The following is a 21,396-nucleotide window of genomic DNA, read 5'->3' as shown; positions in this document are numbered from 1 at the left end:
TGATAGCAGATTGTGTTTGGGATGGTATTCAATTCCAGGTGGTATGAACTCAGTAAATTCTGGTAAAGAAAGAAGAACTGAAATGAAAACCACAACTAAAATGATCAAGGGGCTGGAACATCTCCCCTATGAGGGAAGGTTACAACAGCTGCAGGTTGTTTAGCTTGGAAAAAAAGGAGGTCAAGAGGAGACATGATAGAGATGTTCAAAATTATGCATGGTGTGAAGAATATGGATAGGGAGCCATTTTTCTCCCTCTCTCATAATACTAGAATCTGGGGTCATCCCATGAAGAGGATTGGTGGGAGATTTAGGACAGAGAAAAGAAAGTACTTCTTCACACAGCACGCAGTTAAAACTATGGAATTCACTACCACATAATGGACACCAACTTGGATGGGTGAGATAAATAGCTGGAGGAGAAGGCTATCAATGGCTACTAGTCCTGATTGCTCCCTGAGATGCTACTTTTCTATATGCATTGAGGTGTGGGGGTTTTTGGGGGGTGGAGTTGGCAGCAGCAGAGTTGGGGTTACATGCAGCTCTAGTCTAATTATGGTGGCTGTACATTTCTGTTTCCCCTGGTTGGTTGATTCAATCAATCTCCTAAAGATGTTCCTTTTCATGTGGGTATTTCCAGCATGTGATAGGTGATCAGCATGCAATATGGTGGCCAGATGCAAAACATGAAGCTGAATTGGTGAGAGATTCAGGACAAATAAAAAGAAAATGTTCTTCACACAGCTCATAGTTAAACTATAGACTTCGCTACCACAAGACATACTGATGGTCACCAATTTGAATGGTTTTAAAATGGAGTGAGACAAATTCCTGGAGGAGAAGGCTATCAATGGCTACTAGTCCTGATGGCTATAGGCTCCCTCCAGTATCAGAGGCAGTGAGCCTATGTACACCAGTTGCTGGGAAACATGGATGGGAGGGTGCTATTACACTCGTGTCCTGCTTGTGGGTTCCCGGTCGACAGCTGGTTGGCCACTGTGTTAACAGAATGTTAGATGGGATAGACCCTCGGTCTGATCCAGCAGGGATATTCTTATGAATTTCTCATACATCCCTACTATCTTTTAACTCGTTAGCCAGAACACTGGAAGATGGGAGCAGGTTTTCTTACTGAGTTTTCTTACTGAGGGACTAGCCTGTCCCAGTCCTGTTTGCCCTTCCCTTCCAATGACCTTCCTGTTGCCACCAGGTGAAAATCTTTATTTCCCCCATGGCCTCCACCAAATAGCCTTAAAACCCTTTGAACCTCTAGTAAATAAATTTAGGTGGTGTGAGGTTTGGCTTTTAGGCATGCGGTGGGTAGGGATGGGCAAATGAGTGATTGAGATCCCCAGAATGCTCTGAACATTGTCTCGCCAATTGTCTTTTATCTGATTCCCATTCACGTTTGTGATCACTGCTCTCTCTGTGCAAATGGAAAACTTGTGCAAATCAAGCAGTAATTGAATGGAGGATTGCACAGCTTTCCCAATTTGCACACCTTTTCTGTGGGGCTGATTCTGTCTGTGGAGGAAATTTGCTAAAATTAGGAAAACTGTGCAAATTCAACTGGGAATCAGGAAAGAGACCAACGCGATCACCTGTCTGACAATTTCCAAATATTTTCAGTGGACACACACTTGCGCTCACATTCAGAGCATTGAACAGGGCATACATGCATGTCACAAGGCTACATGTATTCAAGAAAATGTGCACACCCATGCTATCAACTCTTACAGCTATTTAAGCTATATAAGGCCTTATATAAGTCATTTTGGGAGCAGAGCTATGTTGGCTTAAGTGTGGGACAAAAAGGCTTTAAATAAATAAAATAATACACCATGTCCCTCAGGGGGTCCTACACCTGTCTTCATTGCCACAAGGTGAGCCAAAGCTGTCACCCCCTCCATGTGCTGAAGGTCTCTGCAGATGCTTGGAGGAGACGCATGCAGAATCTACTGTAGGATTTGCAAGTGCAGAATGGATCCATTCCACCCCCTGCAAAAGCTTTTTGCAATGGAACCCACTGCTCAGTAAAACGAAGTTAGAGAATGACTGGTTACATCACTTTTCCAGCTCCCCCCCCACAATATTATGACAGGAAAAAAAACCCTACTTCATAAATAATGTGTAACACTTACTCAGTGTGGTGTTTTTCAAGAATAGAAGGGAGGAGTTGGGGAGAAGCCCTCTAAAATTTAATTGCATGGCTCTGCTTGCTCATGTACACACAAATTAAAAATAAATGCTCAGCTTTAAAAATTAATGAAACAAGGGCTTCTGCAACTTTCACTCAGACAATGCTTAACAGGTTAAACATTTGACTTGGAGCAGTAGCCTTGATTGTTAGTGGGAGGGGAGGAGAGGGAAATATATCGTTCTGCAATAGCAGGGAAGAACACAGTTCTTCCTCTCCTTCGTGAGCAGTTGAAACAAATGTTCTGGGAAGGCATAGAGATTTCCGAGGCGGCGTCCGAGGGTGCCCTCTGTCCAGAATTAAATAGATTTGCAAAAATGAATCTCATGGAGGGAAGGAATGGCAGTGTTACTGCACAAACTGTTGCTCTTGATCTTGAAATCTGATCTTTGTTATACGTCCTCAACATTTCAGCAGAGAGAAAAGGAGCCTTTAAAGATGGACAAAAACAAGTGTTGTCTTTGAAATGACACATTCCCCTTCTGAGCATTTTGGGAGACAAATGATTCGATCCTAAGCTGTGCTGTTCTGTTTCAACAGATCATAGGACCCATGGCTGGAAAGAGGTCAGCATATGCTTAACGTGATGCTTCTGATGCTGCCTGTTGGGCCCTCCCTATGTAAAACAGCAGAGACACTACACTGCCAGCATCAGTTTCTACCTCCTTTTGGTACAGTTATACCAAATAAAAGGATTTTTGAATAGCTGGTAATTCCCCTTGTGCCACTGTAAAGGCTGTTAAGAAGGCAGGGGTGTCAGTCACTGTCAGGAATGAATCTGAGCGTGTGGAGATGTCTAGCAGCTCAGATTCAGAATGGGAACAGCCAGAACAGGGGGAGGCTCCCTCCATAGTGAGCTCAGATATGGCAAGGCCTTCTTCCCAAGACCTTGACAAACAGATGGCTCAGCCTGAAGCCCCCCTCTTCTTCCTCCATTAGAAGAGAACCCAGGTTCTGGGGGGGGGGAGGAGAGTGTGAGGCATGACTTGAGGGATGGGAGAGTAAGTCGCAGAGCAAAGTGGGAAAAGTCAGAGGCAGAGCTCAGACGCTCCACCAGGTTGGCTGTGCATGATAGCCTACATAGGAGGGAGCCACTGTAAGGGAGGGCCACCTCCTCTAAGCTAATCTGGCCAAGAAGTTCTTGTTCAAACTGCTGGCAACTTCTCTAACTTCCACTTCGGCTCCTCTATTGATATTTGTAATTGTGTGGAGCATCTGTTTCCACTGTAGTCTGAGAGTTTTCTAGAATTTGCATTTGTAAGGAAGTTGGTTGTTAACTAATATAGTGAGCCTGAAGACTGGTATCCTAGAGTGTGTTGATTGTGAAGGGGAGGAAGAACGAATGTGACAGTGGCTGGGAAATCTGGTTCTTTTTTATTACTCGAAGGAGTTCCGCGGCATGTACAGCTTGATTTGTGTTTGGAAGCCAAGCTGTGTTTTCCCCTGAACTCCAGACACCTTCTTTGTTTTTTTTGCACAGGTTCTGCAGTTTGTAAATTTCTGAGCGATCCGCACAACTTTCTGAGCTATTTGAGCAGATTTCTGAGCAATTTGCACAAATTTCTGAGCATTTTGTGCAAATTACAGCTGAATGTGTGCAAATTGCTAGAAATATGTGCAAATTGCTCAGAAATATGCACAAATTGCACAGAAACTTGTGCAAATTGCAGAACCTGCACAAAATGCCAGGAAAATCCACAAACTGGCCTGACTTGCTGCAGATCAAGTCAGGCACCACAGTGGGAACTTGTCCAGCTCCACCCCCCAAACAGTTTTCTCCAACATCCTTATAAAAAGTTGGCACTTAGGGATGAATGAGAATTTAATTTTGCTCACAAAACACATGAGCATGACCCATTTGAAGCTCTAAATGTGAGCACATGTCCAGTGAAAATATTCATAAATTGTTACACACATGCTCCCAGTTCAATTTGCACAAATGTCCTAATTTGTGCACATTTCCTCTCTGCACTGAACCAGCCCCAATGTACTCTGTAGAGGAAATTTGCACAAAATTGGGAAAACTTATGCAAATCTCCCATTCAATCTCTGCTTGATTTGTGCAACTTTTCTTTTCATGGCATGCAAACAGGGATTGCAAATATGAATGGGAATCAGGCATGAGATGAGTGGCAAGATGGTATTTGGAGAATCATGCCAAACTCAAACATCGCTCATTCACACATCCTTAGTGGTACTACTATGGGATTACACTGGAAGAAACTTAATAGCATGAATTTAAAGCAAAATATGTTTAAAACATTGCATCAGTGGTACTTAATACTACATAAAATTAAAAAGGATATCTAGATTCAGACATGACAGATGCTTGAGGTGTGGACAATTAAGAGCAGACAATTTACATATCTTTTGGCCCTGTGAAAAAATCAAGTCATGCTGGCAAAATATTTTCCTATATGGTGAGCAAATCACGAGTTATAGAATATCCGCTGATCCATTAAGAGCTTTAATAAATTACCTCACAGATTGTGTAGGGGGTTGTGACAGAGAAATGGTTATTAATTTGTTTCCACAGGACATCTCAATAACTTCTCATTGGAAGAAATGCAGGCATCACCGCTGGCCAGATTGTTTTTTTTTTTTTTTAAGGATTTGGGACAGTGCCACAATGATGAAATTGACTTACTACATTTCTGCAAGAGAAAACCACTTACTAGAAAATATGGGAGCAATCTTAACTAGGGTTGGTCAGGGAGGCTGGCAGAGTCCCTCATGCCCTGTTACCCCAAGCCCTGGAGCTTGGCGAGCAGCTGGGAGTGGCATTGAGGACTTGTCCTGACATGGGCAGGACAGGACTCACCACCCCAAGCGCTCTAGCCCTCTCCTGGGGAGGAGGAGAGGGCTAAAGTTCTTGATGTGTGTCTGGTGCTGAGGACTTCTCCCACCTCTGCCAGCTGTCAAGGAAGCCCTCAACAGCTGGTGGGGGCAGGATGGGTCTTGATGCCCCAAGCAATTGGGGGCAGCAGCTGTATTGGCCCCAGGCCTGTAACCAAGTTACCTGTAGTGTTAGAGGGGCCTAGAGATCCACAATGCTTTGCTTAGATTCATTATTAGTGCAATTCCCTTGCTAGTGGGCCTCTGAGCATGTGAGATGAGTCAAAGGTTGATAGTGGCCTCAGCACATTCTGTACTATCAAGATGGGCCTTGGAAGTGAAGTTTGTTTGTCTTAAAGCTGCAGGTGGCTGTGCTGAGAACCGAGCACTGCTAGTCTATGCTGGCAATGAATGCTAGTTGGTGCTTGCTGGTGTCGTGCTGCCTCACTGCTAACACGTATGGTATAAAACCCATTGTACCCCTTGGCTCTGGGTTCAGAGAAGCTGTCTGATCCAACCATTGGTATGCCTGTGTGCTGTACGTACTCAGTAAAGTATCTCCTTGTAAGTAAACCTGGATCTGATTTATCACTATCTTGGCACCTCTAAATTAAGAGTTCAAAGCCAACTGCAGGGGCAATACAGCAGCTCATCGAGCTCCCCTGTGCCTGGACAGAGGTGAGTTCATCTGAACCTAATTTTAGGGCCCCTAGGTAGGGTCTGAGGGGCTATAGGATAATTTGGCTTCCTGGATCTGAGGTCGGAGACAGCGCTCTGACTGTGGATCCAGGAATCTACGCTCCCTGCCCCCTCCCCCTCACAGCTGGCGTGGAGACAACCATGCCGGCTGCCTCTCCGAGGTGGCAAAAGCGAAGGTGTAAAGGGGCCGTGCCTGTGGGCAGGGGAGGGGAGGGACTGAGGAAGACAGGATACCCTGTATCCCCAGGTCTCCCCAGCCTCCTTCCCTCCCACTCCGCAGAGCCCCAGCTTGATTGGTGAAAAAGTCTCTCTAGCCAAAATGCAGAGCGGGAGGGGTGCAGAGATGAAGATCACCTCTGCCACTCCTCCTGCTCTGCATGGGGTGCCCAGAAGCCTCTGAGTTCGGAGGCTTATGGGCATCACCATAGGATCACGCCCTAGGTTTGTTGAAAAATGGGTAACAGTAACTGTGTTCTGGGATGATAAATGTTAAGATAATATTTGCCCATACCCTCACTATGAACCTGCCTGAGTACCGAGATCTGCAGGAGAGGGCCTTTTGAGGGTACTATTACCCACAGAGGCCCGTTAGTTGGGCACATGGGAAAGGGCCTTCTCTTGCGTTGCCCCCAAACTGTGGAATGTGCTGCCTCTAGAACTACGATTGGCCCCCACTCCCTTGACCTTTGGAAAGCGTATCAAGATGCATCTTTTCAATTTAGCCTTTAAAAATTTGTGGGTTTAAAAAAAATGTTTTAATGTTTTTACTTTTTAAAAAAAGTTCTTGTTTTTATTGTTGCAAGTTTTTATTGGTTTAAATTGTTTTACACTGCCTTGGCGACTTTTTAGCAGCAAAGGCAGTATATAAATGTGAATATTAAATATTCTATTAAATATACTATTAAATATAATAATAATAATAATAATAATAATAATAATAATTCAAAGAACATTAACAGTGCAATCCTATATATGTGTATTTGGAAGTAACTTCCACTGTGTTCCAGGTCTCCTACTCCCAGTCCCAGGTAAGTTACTCAATGAGTCGACAATGATTGGATTGGATTGTAAGTAATGCAAATGTAGGGAGGGTTAAGAATTTGCTTCCTGTGTGATCAAGGAAACAATAGTCTGGCATGCAAGGAGGCTAGGATTTGCTGTTTTCCTACCAGTTTTCCCCTCCCCAAATGTTACAATTCATTAATTTTTTGGATGGCAGAAGTGCTGATGCACCATAGTACCTTGTTATGAGAACAGAGGATATTTCTCATCACTGAATGAATTCAGCAGGAAAAAAAGACTCCTGAGGGCACAGCAAATTGAGTGTATGGAAATAAACATTTCGTAGCATATGATGCAGTTTGATCCCAGAGGTGCATTCACAAGAAAGGTAGTTTCACAAGAAGACCCCCAGTCAGAGCAACTTATAAAATACTATTAGCAAGATTGTTCACAGGGACTGGAAAAGAAGATCACATTACGCCAGTACTTTTCCAGCTGCACTGGTTGCCAGTCCATTTCCGGGCCTGATTCCAAGTACTGGTATTAACATCCAAAGCCCTTAATAGCTTGGGGCCAGGTTATCCGAAGGATCGCCTCCTCCCATATGTGCCTGCTTGGACCCTAAGATCATCCTCAGCGGTCCTTCTCCATGAGCCCCTGCCAAAGGAAGTGAGGTGGGTGGCTATCAGGAAGAGGGCCTTTCTGCTGTGGCCCCCTGGCTGTGGAATGAGCTCCCTAGAGAGGTTCACCTGGCACCTACATTGTTCTCCTTCTGGCACCTTTTTATTCTCCCAGTATTTTAGCTTCCAAGTCTTTTAGCTTCGGTGTGTTAAATCTGTATTTTAAATCTCTGCATTGCTGCTAGGTTTTATTTGGGCTGTACTGTTATATTGTCATTTTCAGCTTTCATATTTTTTATTGTTTTGTGCTGTATTTGTGGTTTTAATTTTCGTGAAGCTCTCAGAGAGCTTCGGCTATTGGGTGGTATAGAAATGTAATAAATAAATAAATAAATAAATAAATAAATATAAATCATTTCCGGCTGATACATGGTGGTGGCAGATTAAGCAAGGCAACTCTGATCATGCCACGCTATGTGTTGTGAGGGGTTCTATTAAACTGAACCTTCCATGGCTTCTGTTGGTGAGAGGCCCAAACATAAATAACCAAGCCTGCCTTAGTTTTCCAAAGTCTTTACTTTCAGGTTCATTGACAGCCACAAAGTAAAGGGAAAAAAAGCACAAAAAATCACTGAAATTCCTTCTTCCTATGATTAGTAGTATGTATTCCAGCTGAGCTATTTAAAATCCTAAAAGATGATGCTGTTAAGGTGCTGCACTCAATAAGCCAACAAATTTGGAACACTGAACAATGGCCACAAGACTGGAAAAGGTCAGTTTACACAGTTTACATTCCAGTTCCAAAGAAGAGCAATGCCAAAGAGTGTTCAAACTACTGTACAATTGCGCTCATTTCACATGCCAGCAAGGTTATGCTCAAAATCCTACAAGCTAGGCTTCAGCAGAATGTGAACCGAGAACTACCGGAAGTACAAGCTAGGTTTCGAAGAGGCAGAGAGAGGAACTAGAGATCAAATCACCAACATTTGCTGGATCATGGAGAAAGCAAGAGAATTCATCTATTTCTGCTTCATTGACTACTGCCTTTGATTGTATGGATCACAACGAACTGTGGCAAATTATTAAAGAGATGGGAGTACCAGACCACCTTACCTGTTTCCTGAGAAACCTGTACGAGGGTCAAGAAGCAACAGTAAGAACCAGACATGGAACAACCGATTGGTTCAAAATTGGGAAAGGAGTAAGACAAGGCTGTATATTGTCACCCTGCTTATTTAACTTATATGCAGAGTACATCATGAGAAACGCCGGGTTGGATGAATCTAGGGATGTCAGAGAATTCTGCCACGGATCTTGGTGAGGCCGAATGCCAGTGCATTCGGCCCCTCGAACTCTGTGGCGGAACGGCCCGCCCACCCGCGTATCCCCCCCTGGACGAGACTTACCTGGGGCGGATGTTCTGGATGGCGGTGGCTCCAGCGGTGGCTTCGGCGGCGGCTGGACTTCTGACCGGCTGCTGCCACCACCGCCGCCATTTGCAGTCTGTTCCCCCCCAAGACTTACGTATGCAAGTCTATGTAAAGACTTGCGTTCCTTATTTTTGGCTGTCTTAGTCTACGTAAATATTTACATAGATTAAGACGGCGAAAATAAGGGGGAATGCAAATAGCGTAGCGGACGCTATTTGCGTTCCCCCTTATTTTCACCGACTTAGTCTACGTAAATATTTACGTAGAGTAAGACGGTGAAAATGAAGGGGAACGCAAATAGCGTCTGCTACGCTATTTGCGTTCCCCTTTCTTGTCTTCGTCTTAGTCTATGTAAATATTTACGTAGACTAAGACGGCCAAAAATAAGGAATGCAAATGGTGGCAGCCGTAGCCACCGCCATTTGCGTACGCATTTTTTTTTAAAAATCCAGACATGATAGGCTACATAAGTCTTTATGTAGCCTATCATGGCTGAATTCAGGGATGCAAATGGCGGCGGTTACGGCCGCCGCCATTTGCGTCCCTGCTAGCCAGCGGCCGGATGTCCAGCTGCTGGTGGAGCTGGCCGGCGGCTCTGCGGAATCCCCGCGTAGCGGAGCCGGCCAGCCAGGATTCCAGGGGGAGGGATGGAACACCTCCCCCCCAGCGGAGCCCGGCGGAGACAGGAAAGCGGGGTTTCGTACACCCCTAGATGAATCACAGGTTGGAATTAAGATTGCTGGGAAAATTATCAACAACCTCAGATATGCAGATGATACCACCCTAATGGCAGAAAGTGAAGAGGATCTGAAGAGCCTCTTGTTGAGGGTGAAAGTGGAGAGTGCAAAATCTGGTTTGAAACTCAACATTAAAAAAACTAAGATCATGGCAACTGGCCCCATCACTTCCTGGCATATGGAAGGGGAAGAAATGGAAGCAGCGACAGATTTTATTTTCTTGGGCTCCAAGATCACCGCAGACGGTGACTGTAGCCATGAAATTAAAAGACGCTTGCTCCTTGGGAGGAAAGCTATGGCAAACCTAGACAGCATAGTAAGAAGCAGAGACATCACCTTGCCAACAAAGGTTCTTATAATCAAAGCTATGGTTTTCCCAGTAGCAATGTATGGCTGTGAGAGCTGGACTATAAGGAAGGCTGAGTGCCGAAGAATCGATGCTTTCGAACTGTGGTGCTGGAGAAGACTCTTACGAGTCTCCTGGACTGCAAGGAGGTCAAATCAGTCCATCCTAAAGGAAATCAACCCTGAGTGCTCATTGGAAGGAGAGATACTGAAGCTGAAGCTTAAATATTTTGGCCTCCTAATGCGAAGAGAAAACTCCCTGGAAAAGACCCTGATGCTGGGGAAGACTGAAGGCAAAAGGAGAAGGGGACGGCAGAGGATGAGATGGCTAGATAGCATCACCGATGCAATGAATATGGACTTGAGCACGCTCCGGGAGAGAGCGCAGGACAGGAAGGCCTGGCGTGCTATGGCCATGGGCTCACGAAGAGTTGGACACGACTGAATGACTGAGCAACAACAACAACAACAACAACAACAACAACAACAGTCTGTCTAGGGCTTGGGAGAACCAGCAATTTTCGAGCTTGGCTGAATTCTCAAAATATCACTTCGAAGCTCATCTCAGTTTTGGCCCATTCTTTGGCTGGTTCAAATGGGAAAAGTGCATTTCTGTGTCTATTTTTGAAAAGTGCACATGTTTTCCCCATTGATTGAAGTGTGAAAATGCCTATTTATTGAAGAATGCACATTTCAAAGTGTGCATTTTAAAAAAAATAAATAATTTTTGAATATGATCACAAAATTAGGGATTTGTTAACATTTCTTGAAAAATTTTTTGATCCTGCTTGCATTCAGGATTGTGAACAGGGCACGTTTGCAGGACTGGTGAACAGACACAAAATTCTTGTGCATCCGCAATCCTGGCCTTTAAGCCATATTCAGAAGTTCACCCCACCCCTGTTGCCCTCCACAGTCACAGTATGCAATGTTTGAGCCAAGAACTGCATTGCAAAATTTGAAGTACGCAATCTGAAGGATACTGTGTTCTGATCCATGTATTAGACTGGGATGTGTGAATTAGGTTCATTTGCTTAGAAATGTGGACCAGACAAAATTTTCCAGCATCCCTTTTTTCAGGGAGATTTTTTTTTTAAAAAAAAATGACTTGCCCACCTGAAGCCTGAAGTCATATAGCCCATTCTACCATCTTACCACTTTACCACCTCATTCTTCTGGATGTATAAGTCAGGTCCCATAGAATGGCTCTTAGGAACAAAACCAAACCATACAGACTTTTCCCTTTAAAACAAACCCCCTCCAGTCACAATGTGACATATGTCAGCACCAACCATGAATCAATGCAAAGTAATTTGGAGCAATGGTGAATTTGCAATTTATTATTGAACAAAGAGAGATTCCCTTGTCTTCGTTCTCTAAGCATATAGATCAATCAAGTTAATTCTAGTGGATATTTCTTGCCTTCCTGTGCAAATCCTATGACACTGGCATTTTCAGCCTGGAAGGAAACAGTGGGCATATTTCCCAGAAGAAACAAAATGTGATGAAGCATAGCTGTGAATGCAATGGAACATCATGCTTTGTCCATAAGTGGGATCTTCCACCGAGGTAACCATAATGATGTGGTCTGGAAATTGGGCAACCATCACAGGAAGGGAACCCCCCCCCCCAAACAGTTCTGTTGTGCTGTCTTTTGCCTGCCTTAAAACATGATAAAATTTCCAGTGTTTTCTTTTGGTATTATCCAGCCAAAGCTAAGCATTTTCAAATCCCACCAATATTGATGGGACAGAGTAGGTTTGCAGTCTCTGCACACTTAGGAGCAAACCCTGTCACTTTTCAAGTGAGTATGCTTATGACTGGACTGTTAAATTCTTCTGGGTCTTGAAATTTTATTTATTTATTTATTTATTTATTATTAAATTTATTAATCGCCCATCTGGCTGGTCACCCAGCCACTCTGGGCGATGTACAACATACAATAAAAACAGTTTAAAACAATAAAATTCTACAATAAAAACATTTTCTAAAATACCCTAACCCACCCCAAAAGCCTGCCTGAACAACCACGTTTTTAACGCACGACGGAAGCTCATTAAAGAGGGGGCATGATGGAGTTCCCTAGGGAGGGAGTTCCACAGAGTGGGGGCCACCACAGAAAAGGCCCTCTCCCTCGTCCCCACCAGTCTAGCTGTCCTGGCTGATGGGACAGAGAGAAGGCCATCCGAGGCTGATCTTGTTAAGCGGCCTGTCTGGTGCTGCTGGAGGCGCTCCTTAAGATAGGCTGGGCCGGAACCATATAGGGTTTTAATTGCTTAGCTTTGGCTGGATGGTGACCAAACAATTGACATTAGGGATTTCTCCCTTGGCCTGACTTGCTATAACCTCACCAGGGTGAGGTGGATGTTGAGATTTGGACCCCATGGTCTTGCAAAAGGTTGAAAATCACATCAATACCAGGGATCGAAGAAAAATTGTAATACAAGTTGTAGTGTTGTAGTTATAGTAGGGGCTGTTATACCGATGTTTGGTGGTTCAATATGCATACAATGGTAACATGGTTTTACTGCAGGAATGTGTTGTGTGGATTCTTGAACCTATAAAAATGCCAGACTAATTTGTCCTTCAGAATAACCTATCATTCAAGAAGAAATGAGAGCCAGTGTAGTGTAGTGGTGAGAGTGACGGACTGGGAGCCGGGAGATCCGGGTTCTAGTCCCCACTTGGCCATGGAAGCTCACTGGGTGACAGCCTTTCAGCCCAACCTACCTCACAGGGTTGTTGTTGTGAGGATAAAACAGAGAGGAGGAGGATAATGTAAGCCGCCTTAGGTTCCTTGGAAGAGGAAAAAAGGCGGGATATAAATGCAATAAATAAATAAATAATAAATAAAGATAGCAACAGTTCAACATTTTCATGTGCACAATGTTACAGAAAAGTCTTCGCTATTACTGAAAGCCATGCTTTGGGACAGATAAATGAACAATCTATTATTTATTTATTTAAGGCATTTCTTATGCTGCCCATCAGTTCAAAATTTCCCATGTGGTTCACAATGACACAATAAAGACAGTACTAGAAACAATCACAGGAGAAATTTTTTAACACATCAGAGGTAAATTATGAGAGCCAGTGTGGTGTAGTGGTGAGAGTGTTGGACTGGGAGCCGGGAGATCCGGGTTCTAGTCCCCACTCGGCCATGGCAGCTCACTGGGTGACTTTGGGCCAGCCACAGACTCTCAGCCCAACCTACCTCACAGGGCTGTTGTTGTGAGGATAAAATGGAGAGGAGGAGGATAAGGTAAGCCGCCTTGGGTTCCTTGCAAGAGGAAAAAAGGCAGGATTGAAATGCAATGAATGAATGAATGAATGAATGCATTGTGTGAAGAAATGTCAACTCGGCCAAACAATCCATTCTTTGGATTTGTTATTTGAACACCATGCAATTTAAGGTGCAATGATAGACACTCTTCCTTTGGAGTAAGTCCTATTTAATCCAGTGCCTTTCTGTGAAAACAAGTGTAGGATGGGGATGAAAACCTGCACAGACCTACCTGGATGTAAGCCCCATTGGGCATATTGGGGTTTACTTCTGAGATAACATTAGTGCTGTACCAAAAATTTCTTCCACACTTTTTAGACCATTCTCATTTGATCTGAAAGAAAAGAAATTGCTTTTGGGGGAAAAAATGTTCAAAGGATGAGAACATTTTGGAGAAATTCTTTTGGTGAGGTTCAGGGGTCTTGTGCCCACGGAGTGTGTGTAAGTGTCCTGCCTTTCCTTGTACAATCAACTCACCAGCTGCCTGCAGCCTCCCCATCTTTCCACACTGCAGTTAAAGCCCAGGAGAAGATGTCATGAGGTAACTCCTCCCCCATGGACTGTTTTCAGGTCAGGAGATGTGGGCAGCCAGGGAGGCTGCAAAGTGATGATGAGATGTGTAAAAAAGCTCTCTCTCTCTTTCTCTCTCTCACACACACACACACACACACGCACGCACACAGCATCCTTGGTCATCTTACAATGATAATGTAAGCTCAAATGCTCAAAAAACCACCAAAATATTTTTTTAAAGTTCCCTGAGAATGAGGCACCAAAACAGAAGATTCTTTCATAGTGGAAGACAGCTTTCAGGAAACTGGAAGACACATTTTGGCACAGCACTACCTCTACCTCTTTCCCAGAGCTGGACACAAAACTGCCCCCTCTCATACCTTCCTTAGGGCTTTCAGAGAAGGAGCAGTATTATAAGCAGAAATCAGATGTATCCACAATCACCCCTTAGAAATTAAACATTGGAGAGACCCTGGGGAAGGTGCTGAACCCTAAAGAGTGACAATTAAGGCTAAGCCAAACTTCCTCAGAAGACTTTTTTTTTTTCCTGAGAAAAGTTCTGCGAGTTTTCTTTTTCATACCCCCTTAGAAATAGAAAGCCACTTTGCAGAACTTTCTCAGGATCTTCTCCACCATTTCTGTTTGGTGGTAGCTGCTTCCCCACTCCCCAAATGCTCTGGAGTGATGCTAGGTACAGGGCATTATGGAGGACACAAAATGGTGGCCAGGCTGCCCACACTGCTGCTGTTGTTGCCACTTGCAGCTACAGCGCACAAAACAGAAACCCTTCAGAATAAAGAAAGACACTGTGCTACAGCCACCACCAATGGCGGACCTCAACTCCAAGAACGTGTTGGCGAATTTCTCCTCTCCCTGGAGGAATTTGTTGGAATGCTCCCCTCTCCCCAATTTCTCTGCCCAGAAATCAGATGGAGAATTTAGAGTCTCAATCTGTTCACAGCTATAGAGAATGTGCATAGGATTGGTTTGCCACATTGAAATAAGAAATCAGGACTACACAGTACCCTGGAGATGAACCACGTCTGCGTACTCCTCCACTACAAATGCAAAATGCTTTCTGAACACAAAAAGACAACAAGCCCTCCCCAGCATTTCTGGGGCTAAAGCTGCAATTGCTGGAGGGAAGTGGCTGGAAGAGTCATGCATAATGAATTCCTGTAATCCCATAGAGACTTCATAAAAAGATGCATAAGAGTCCTGGCATCTTGGAAGGATATAATGGGTCACAACCTTCATAGATTCTTGAGTCGGTTGCAAAATAGTCAATCTGATTAACAGGAGCCTCTGAGGAGTAGCTGTAGTCGAAGGTGTCTTCAGAGTTGCAGGCTACGAGCAGGACTCATAATGAAGGAGGTGAGCATGGGGTGGGTGGAGGAGAGGAAGAGGTATTTCTTGTGGAAAAAGCTAAAGCAGCATCAAATCCATCTGCAGAAAAAGAAAGCGTAGGTGCAACAGCTATTACAATGTGCTATGCCTGCATGGAAGCTTTGGGCTGTACACCTCATGAGAACATAAGATTAGACCAAGGGTCCATCTAGTCCAGTATTCTGTTCACACAGTGGTCAACCAGCTGCTCATGGGAAAACCACAAGCAGGCCAATGGTCAGGGATGTTGAGAGCTGTAGTTCAAAACATCTGGAAGGCCCCAAGTAGGCGAAAGCTGTTGTAATGGCATAGGAACTGCCTTGCTGGATCAAGCAAAACTAAAGGTCCATGGTGACCACAGGATTGCCCCATGTGGGGAATGTTATGCACTTGAACCAGGTCTCTTATGCAAGACACAAGATTCTAGCTCCTAGGGAATGGCTGCACAAAAGAAGGGATTTCAATGCTAATGTTAAAAGCATAAGAAGAGCCATGCTGAATCAGAGCAAAGGCCTATCTAGTCCAGCATTCTGTTCACACACCGGCCAACCTGATGCTTGTGGGAAGTCCACAAGCAGGACATGAGTGCAACAGCACCCTCCTGCCCATGTTCCCCAGTAACTGGTGTATATAGGCATATTGCCTCCGATACCAGAGGTAATATATAGGCATCATGACTAGTAGCCATTGATAGCCTTCTTCTAAATGAATTTGTCTAACCCACTTTTAAAGCCATCCAAATGGGTGGCCATCGCTACATCTTGTGGTAGCAAAGTAGTTTAACTATGTGCTGTGGGAAGAAGTTCTGCCTTTTATCTGTCCTGAATCTCCCACCAATCAACTTCATGGGATGATCTCGGGTTCTAGTATTGTGCAGCCCTGAGCCTATTTCCATGTGGCCCTGAGCATCATCTGGCTTTCTGGATGCTGTGAACTCACTTTTACTCTCCAACCAGCCTTCTGGGAACGTCTTCTTCCACTTTGTGTGGGTCTATGAGAGGCACAGAAAGGATGGGGCAGCAGAGAGAGAGAAAGAGCCATGCAATCCTGCGTTGTTGCAAATGTAGCCCACTTTGACTCTGGCTCCATCCACAACTGGTTGTGCCTCCCCCAACTGACTTTTCCCATGGGTCAATGGACCCATTGTGCCAAGCAAATGCATAGTGGTGGTGATGAAGCCTCTTGGAGCAATTAGCTCTGTTGACTGCATGCCACTGAAGGGCTAAGCAACCAGAATGGCACTGGGCAACCAGAATGGTTATGCTGATTTCACTCTAAGAGCCTCCAACTGCTATTGGCTGAGCTGCTTGGATCCTACAGGACATTTGGACAGGGAGAAGGGCCAAGAAAAGGAAATGGCAGAAGACTGGAGAAGCTAAGGGATTGAGAAGGCCAAAGGAAGCAGGTGGATCTTGGAAAGGAGAAGCAGAACAGGAGAGTGTCCAGAACAATGGCCAGAGAGTGGCGTCTGTCAGGGGAAGGAAGGAATAATGAGAGAAGCTATGTTGAGAAAGGCCATATGATGTAGCCACCTTGCTGTAGCTAAGGAGGTTTGGGTCTGGCCAGCACATGGAGGGGAGACCACCTGGGAATTGTCATGTGTGGTTTAGTGGTTAGCATGTTGGACTGGGACTCAGAAGACTTGGGTTCTTGTCCCCACTCGGCAATGACGCTCACTGGATGACTCTGGGCCAGTTGCTGACTCTCAGACTAACCACCCTCACAGGCTTGTTGTGATGATAAAATGGAGAGCAGGAGGAGGACCATGTGAGCCAACTTGGGCTCCTTGCAAGAGGAAAAAAGGCAGGATAGAAATGAATGAATGATAATTGATGGGGCCGCAGTGGCTTAGTGGTTAAGACGCTGAACTGCAGACTGGAAGGTCAGCAGGCAGCAGTTCGAGACCCGAGTGCCACGTGACGGAGTGAGCTCCCGTCTTCAGTCCCAGTTCCTGCCAACCTAGCAGTTCGAAAGCAAGAAATTGCAAGTAGATAAAAAGGCGCCACTTCGGCGGGAAAGGCGACAGCGTTCCGTGCGCCTCGGTGTTCAGTCATGCCGGCCACATGACCACGGAAGCGTCTTCAGACAGCGCTGGCTCTTCGGCTTAGAAACGGGGATGAGCACCGCACCCTAGAGTCGGACACGACTGGTTGGGGACACCTTTACCTTTAATTATATACATATGAAACTTATTAACTAAGCATGATTAAAGGAAAGAAACTGGGAAAATACAGGGAGGGTATACAGATGGAGCTGAAAAAACGTGGACTGTGGTAAATACCACCACCAGGCTAATCTGTCACAGAAAGAATTGGGGTCTCCTGCTTTTTAAAAAGGTGCCATTAAAAAACATTTGCACATCTTTCTTCTCTCATTGCCCTCCCCCCCCCCATTCAAATCCTCTTTAAAAACAGACAAATTATAGACAAAGGTCTATAAATAGCTATTAGCTAGCTGGAGCCTCCGTCTTTAATGGTTTAACCAACAATAGAGCTTTTAGTGTTTTATTGTTTAAATATCATTTGATGTTTTATCTTTATCCTGTTGTACACTGCCTTGGTGACATTTGTGGAAAGGTAGTGGCCACGGTGGCTTAGTGGTTGAGACGCTGAACTGCAGACCGGAAGGTCGGCAGGCAGCAGTTTGAGACCCGAGTGCCGCGTGACGGAGTGAGCTCCCGTCTTCAGTCCCAGCTCCTGCCAACCTAGCAGTTCGAAAGCAAGAAATTGCAAGTAGATAAATAGGTACCACTTTGGCCGGAAAGGTAACAGCGTTCCGTGCACCTCGGTGTTCAGTCATGGCGGCCACATGACCATGGAAGTGTCTTCGGACAGCGCTGGCTCTTCGGCTTAGAAACGGGGATGAGCACCGCACCCTAGAGTCGGACACGACTGGTTGGGGACACCTTTACTTTTTGCCCTGAATTCTGTGATGGATGAGAGGCAAGCTATAAATTAACTGAATAAATAAATAATGTTCAGAGAGGAGAAGCGCTTGCCGCCAAGACCTGTAAGTGTGAGGAAGACTGACATTTGAAATACATCTTTGGCTGCAGATTTTCTGTATTCAAACCGAACCCTAATTTTGCCAGTAGCAGAATGAGCAACACCGAAAAGCAGATTATATGATTACCCAGGTCTAGGGATGTCGTCAGAGTCCAGTTGGGGCTCAAGGCTCGGTGATTTCTCACCCCCCCGGAAGCCAGGCTGTGGATCCCTGTGCTTGCCCAATGTGGCATGCACCGAGTCAGGCAAGCGTGGGGATCCCCGCTTGTCCACAAGCTGCCATTTTGTGTAAAAATGGCAGCTCCTCTATTTTTGTATATAGCCTCATTATGCAAAATTACAGGTGTAAATGGTTACACCTTTAATTTTGCATAAATGGCTCTATTTACAGCTGTCATTTTATAAAAATGGCGACTTACATAGATAGCTGAACCACCATTTTTATGTAAAATAGTGGCTTGCAGGATGTGGGGATGCTGCACGCCACTTGCTGGGCACCTGCAGACCATCTTGCAGCTTGTGTGGTGTGCTGAACAGGGCCAGCCAGCTGGTGGGGGTCTGGTGAGTGGCCTGTGAGGTGGGCTCCGGTGAGGTCACCCATTCCTACCAAGTTTAAGAACATGAAAAGAGTCATGCTGGGTGGATCAGACCAATGACCTATCTAGTCCAGTATTCTGTTCCCATAGTGGCTAACCAGATGCCCCAAAGGGATGTCCACAAGCAGGACTTGAGTGCAACAACACCCTCCTGCCCATGTTCCTCTGCAACTGGTATATGTAGACACACTGCCTCTGATACTGGAGATAGCCACCAGGATTAGTAGCCATTGAGGATGCAGAAAGTGGCTGAAAACTATTGCTGTTACAGTCTTTTATAACTCATGTTTTTGATACAAAGATTGCTGAAAGTCACTGGTAATGCAAGCCAACAATCCAATTTGCCTTATGCCTAGTGGTCTTCTGGTTGGCAAATCCCCATTGGCATCACACTGCAAATGGGTCAATGGAATCATATGATTGCAAGCGTACAGTCTCACCTGTCCATCTCTCTGTGGCAGCAGAAGGCTTATCCTTTTTCTCTCCCCCCTCTTTCCCCTTCCCCTTCCCTCCCCAGGAGATCAGGATCAATCATACAGCAAAGAAGCCTTGAGATGAATGGAGGCTATCGCTGTCAAAAACAAACAGACTCTGCCGGTGGCTATGCACTACAGAGAAGAGAATGTCGGCCAAGGGAATGTACCAGTATGAAAAAGGAGTGTTTGTATTGGCACGTGGCAAGCAGCTCGCATGCTTGCATGATGTTCACTTCCTTCCCATTACAGCATTGGCCCCTCTGGCATGGTGACCCTAGCAAACACAAAGAGAAATTCCTCCGGCAGCCCAACCCTCTCCCGTTCAGCATCCGTTCTGGCACACAGGAGCTTTTTCAATGAGTAAAAAAAAGCATATATCCCCGACACCTAGGGACAGACGAATCTGTCAAATTCGATTCTGCTCAGGTTCTCATTTTTCCAACATTGCATTTCATTTTTATTCATTTATTACTAGGGATGGGTGAACAGGTGATGTTCGTCTCTCCTAGATTTCTGCAAGCGTTTGCAATCTCTGTTTGATTTGTGACTGGGCCTGGGGTTCTTCACCCCTATTCTAGGTAGAAAGAGCTGAAGCTTGAAAAAAATTGGATGTGGGGGTAGGGAAGTCCATCCCCTGGAAATGCACCCTTTTTGCGCTCACCGGAGTTCTGTGGCGCACTGGACTCAACCTGCATTTGCAAGCTGAGCTGTGGATTTTTCCTGAAATCCAGGAAATTTTTCTGTTTTTTAAACAGAATTTTTAAATTGTACAATTTGCACGATTTGCACAAATTCAGGCTGCAATTTGCACAAATTACGCAACTCACGGCCAAAATTTGTGCAGATGATGCAAATTGCAGCTGCGATTTGTTCTAATGCCTATTTTTGCAAATAAAAAAAGGAAAATCCACTATCTGGCCCAACTTGCTGTGGGCCAAGTCACACCAGCTAGTGAAAGACAAGCCAAAGTCCTGAGGGCCTAGCCAATAAAAGTTCATCAAGGTCCACCCCCCAACTAGATTCCTCTGACATCCCTATGTGGGAAAGAATGAAATGTACAGATATGCCCATCTATAAATTCTTATGCTTTCAGTACAGAAGCTATTGTGAGGCTTGATTCACTTAGTCCTGATTTTTTTCTTTTTTAAAAAGAAGATATGTAGAGAAGCAGGGTGGAGAAGTGGCTAGAACAGCTTTCCCCAAACTGGTGCCTTCCAAATATATTGCAACTGCCATCATGAGTGGGAATGATGGGAGTTGCAGGCAAACACATCTGGAGAGCAGCTGGTTGGGGAAGAAGGCTCAGCTACAGCACAGAGTTTAGAAACAGGAGATCCACGTTCAAATCTACACTCAGCTATGCTATGATGCTCAGTGTGTGAGTCCCTATAACTCAGCACATGTTGCCGTTCTAAGTTCTACAATTTTTAAAAAGCAATCTCTGTTATTAGAGAGCCCAAAGTGCATCTGTCATTCTGAAAGATGACCTTTTCTATCTCATGCCCGTAAGGAGAACGCATGGTCCCAGCAGGGGAAAGGGAGAGGTGGCAGTTCTGTTTCACCAGTCAGCGAGACTTACACCCTTCCTTCATGGTTCCTTCCTCTGCACTAGAGATAAGTAGTATTTGGAGTCGTTGGCAGCTGTGCATGCAGTTTAGATTGGAGGGGGGAGGGCAGGTTGGAAATCCGCCACGAAGAGATAGATATTTCCACCTTACTTTTAACTCTTTTAACCTACACTACAGCATTAATAGACAGGTATCAGCAGAGTGGACATGGGCAGATGAAAACTGGAACCATCATTATTAGTTACTGTAGTTTCAGGAGAATAGCTGTACAATCCTATGCACATTTACTCAGAAGCAGGGATGTATGGATTTTGTTAAAAACCATTCCATCTGTGTTTCGTAGATTGTCAGGTGTATTTTGTTCCATCATCTGCTCATTGACAGAATCAGATGTTTTTTTTTAACCAGAATTTCACTCTACTTGTGCCAGTGCACATCATCACTAATGCATACATGTGCTAATGCATAAATGTGAATTACCGCTAATGTGCATTGCACTAATGCGAACTGGCACAAATTCCTCCCCCTGCCCCCAGTGAAAAACCAGTCCGCAAGTCCACAGAATCCACATGACCCAGAAAATGCTGGTCTGCTGAGGAATCCGCAGGTCAGATGAATAGAAATACGAACTCATTTGAATCTGTTGCAGAGTTTTCCAACATCCCTATGCAGAAGCAGGTCCTATTGTGGTTAGTGTAATGTAT

Source organism: Heloderma suspectum, chromosome 1, assembly GCF_057233095.1.
Source record: "Heloderma suspectum isolate Gila_16-S chromosome 1, 16-S_ref, whole genome shotgun sequence".
Classification (NCBI taxonomy): Eukaryota; Metazoa; Chordata; class Lepidosauria; order Squamata; family Helodermatidae; genus Heloderma; species Heloderma suspectum.
This window is presented reverse-complemented; position numbering follows the sequence as displayed.